The following is a 3,851-nucleotide window of genomic DNA, read 5'->3' as shown; positions in this document are numbered from 1 at the left end:
CTGGTTCGAACTTTAAAAAAAACTTTAACAATAATTGTTACATGTATAATCTGAAAAATTAAAATATCGATAAACATTCTAACCGTAGTTTAATAATAAAAATTTAGTTTGTTGATAGATGCGAACATTGTAGCCCACCAATTTAACAGACATCTATAAAAATTTCCATTATTTTTAGTTAATCCTGAGTTATAGTCTTTGGTTTGCAATTTCCTGTGGCAGTTAAAAACAAAGGCAAACGTGTTCTGAAGAAATGGGTTAAATTAGTTTAGATTAGATTAATACTTATTTGTTATACAGGATACATGCATACATATGATCAATTCACAATTATCTGTTTCGATGGCATACTGTAACTCAGATAAATTAAGCAAAGCATGATTAAGAGTTAATTACATTTAAAAATAAACTGTATCTTTCAGAACTGAATGACAGTGACTTAATAAATCGTTTTTTTCCCTATACGTTACCTTAAACACCGATGCCACATCTTCATCAACGAATCTCAGTAAAAGTACAATGGAAAATGCAAGCAGCTGATCTGTTATTTCTTTTGGAAATCCAGGTAGGCTGACTTCCCCATGGCTTAAATGATCTCTTACACGGGGACCCTCCTGATGGTTCAGGAAATCCCAGAGAAATTCCTTTCAGAAAAAAATCACAGAAAACCTTTTATTAGTATTCTCAGCAGAGGAAAGGAAAGTGCCAAGGCCCAGGCCTGACACGGTCAAGGCCAGTGTTCACTCAGCACGAGAGGTGAGCCTCAAGGAGACTGAGGGCCAGACGACAACCCCAAGAACCAAGCAAGCCTCCTGGAACCCGATCTCACTGCCCCCTGCTCTGTCGGGTGGGGTCCTCCCGGGAATAAAACTCTACCCGCACAATGCATGGAACCAACACGTTCAAGCACTCTCTGGGGAGAGGGCCTCTAAATCAGCAGGCCTTAGAAAAAGGGCATTTGAATGATAAACATGATGCACAGGACTTGGGCTGGAGTCACAGCTCGGCAGGTGCCTCCTGCAGACAATGAGGTTGAGGCGTGCGCAGGAGGCTCGGGGCCCGCTGAGCGCTTCAGAAGTCAGAACGTATAGCACCCCGGAGACGCGCGAGGCCACCCATAAACACGAGACCTTCCGACTGGGAGGCCCAGTCCTCACCATTGCAGGCTCTCCAAGGAAAAGAGGAAGCTGGTTGACTTGACCATCATTCAAGTGTTTCGCCAGTATCTAAAAACACCAAAAATAAACAAATTAACTGGTACACACACACACACACACGCACACACACACACACACACACACACACACACACACACACATATACACACACACACACACGACTTTTAGAGTCGAAGGATAAGGTACCTTTGATATGAAATGTTAAACAAGCCCCAAGCCAACAGAAAGAAATAAGGACAGTCTTAAATGTAGCAACTCCCAGTTCAGGAAAACTTTGCCTAACCTGTATGACTTTCAGTAGATGTATCTTCTTGTGTGTGGGGGGGTGTGTTTTTGCATATTTATGTGTATATGTGTTTACCTACATTTGTATGTGTGCATGTGAGTACATGTGTGTTTATATATACTTGTTTATTTGCGTATCTATATGTGTATATGTGTATATGTGCACCTGTGCATATGTTTACATGTTTGTCTGTTTATACGTACACACTTGTTTGTGTACCTGTATCTGCATACCTGTGTGTATATTCATAGGTCCGCATGTGCACGTGTATATAAGTACCTACCAGTCACTTCGTTAGCCACTCCCTACCTCACCGTAGGCCGTGGAACCCAACCACTTGTCCCAGCCTCTAGGTCTTTCCCCACACAGACTGTATTATCCAATCCAATCATCACAGTATCGGACGTATCACACACTTACTAATAGTGGACTACTGACCTAACGGAATAAACTGTGCAGGTAAGCAGGCACCGCGCTGGTTCACTCACCACCTATCCACTTAGAATTCTAACGGGTATTTAAAGGCAAAATGATCTGAATGCCTGAATCTCCACCTGAGACTTTGCTTTTGTTTCCTCCTGCAGGCTGACTCCACGGTGTCACACACACTTCAGGGTATGTAAGAATTACTACCCAGGATGACACATACAAAAGCCTCTAAACTCCACAAGTGACAGAAGGCATTTCCAATGGTAATTTTTACTATTCCAGATTTTCACCTTCAGAATCCGACCCCAAACATGCAGACTAAACGCATCAATGCACACCACGTGCTCCCGACAGCAGTCGACGTGTAGTTCACGTGCAGACAGGGAACGTGCTAATGAAGTCTGACACGTAGGCCTCTAAGGAATCACAGCAGGTGACGGTGCACCTCCTGGCGCTCCGACTTTGGCCTCTATAGCCTCGGAAATGGTCTCATTTAGCCTGAAAACTACATTTAACTCTATGTAAGTTTTTTTGTTGTTTGGTTTATATGACTATCAATATTTTCCTGTAAACGTGACTTATGGCTGCTCTTTAATTTTGTATTTTAACTTGCATTTTAAAAAAACACAACATTTTACTTGTTTCAAGATACTTTATAAATTTACTTACTTCATCAAAGGTGGTATAAAGAGCTGTTGACTTCAGAAAAGAAAAAAAAAGAAATAATTAAAGCAAAATACAAGCAGAGTGACATTACTCAAAGCAGGAAAACGTTCGAGCACATGGCAACATGAAGTGTCTTTTGAAGATGACGCTCCACGCGGCCGCACTGTGGGAAGAACTCGCCAGCACGAGCACGCGGCAGAGGACGGGGCCCCAGCACCGCTGCCAGGCGCGGCCCCGCCCTCGCCCGCTTGGGGCAGACCCGTGTGGCGCCACGGTCCCGGGACTTCCGTCCCCACCCGCGTGCAGAACGCTTCCGCTGCTGGCGTGCGTGTGGGATGCCCAGGGAGGACGGCCGAGAAGGCTTCGCTCTTCACATCGGTGTGGTCAGGACAGAGTTCAGACGCGGGCCCTGGGGCCGCAGTGTCTAATCCCGACTTCGACACTTTGAACATGAGAAGCCCTCAGCGCCTCCACAGTGTCTCTGTAAGACGGGCCATGCGCAATGGCCACCCCAAAAGGCTGCTGAGAAAGTCTGCAGGATTTTACAGATGACATGACGGAATCAGCATTCTGTGGGAGCCAGCTCTCGGGAAGTGCGGTCTTACCTGTTAATGCTCACCAATGGATTTCCAATTTGGGATTATCAAATGTTGTTAGACGTTTATTACTATACAGATTACTCAAAATTTGCATCTTTAACCCCCAAACCTGTACTGCTGACTCTCAAAATTTTTCCTGAGCTCTATTCTAAGTCACCAATGGCCTAGTAAATATCCCCAGTACTTTCTCAAAAAAGCTGAGCTTTCCATTCGTCCCCATAAACCACATGCGCTGACTTCCCCCTTGTTTCAGGGAAGTGGTATAAGTGTCTTCTCTGTCACCCCTAAAAAGTCAGGAGGCCTCTTAAAAGTCAGGAGGCCTCGCTCGTCTTCACACCTTGCGCTGATCTGAGGAGACCTTGTGCCGTCACGAGTGCTCAGTAAGCAACGGCGTTTGCACAGCATTGTTTCGCAAAGTCTCTTCACAGTAAGTACTGCTCTACAAACAAACTGATGCTAAGTTTATTCTAGATAAAAGCCTCGGCTAAAATTCAAGGTATTCTCTAAGTTACATCCTCTGTGGAAACAGTCACGCTATTTCTTTGTGCGGTCAAATGACACGTAAATAACCAAACTTAGGTGTGTCGCATGGCTACACAGTGGCTGACCCTGCTGCCGGACACCAACTCCAAGTGTGCCCGAGTGAGCTGTGATGACCGGGCTCTGGCTTCTTCTTGCTGGAGACCGAGGCTG

General features: G+C 45.0%; 1 long non-coding RNA gene across 1 annotated transcript; it reads right to left on the bottom strand.

The window, feature by feature from the left end:
• Positions 1–469: 469 nt before the first annotated feature.
• On the bottom strand, positions 470–2,812 carry LOC105311384. The gene is made up of 3 exons (XR_897673.2): positions 2,563–2,812; positions 1,158–1,226; positions 470–644 (listed from the first exon to the last, which is right to left on the bottom strand). It is a non-coding gene; the product is annotated as an uncharacterized LOC105311384 (long non-coding RNA).
• Between the last annotated feature and the right edge of the window lie 1,039 nt (positions 2,813–3,851).

The sequence above is a fragment of the Pteropus vampyrus genome, unplaced genomic scaffold (assembly GCF_000151845.1).
Source record: "Pteropus vampyrus isolate Shadow unplaced genomic scaffold, Pvam_2.0 Scaffold1000003662, whole genome shotgun sequence".
NCBI lineage: Eukaryota > Metazoa > Chordata > Mammalia > Chiroptera > Pteropodidae > Pteropus > Pteropus vampyrus.
The sequence above is the reverse complement of the archived record's forward strand: the minus strand, read 5'-3'. Positions and strand labels throughout refer to the sequence as shown.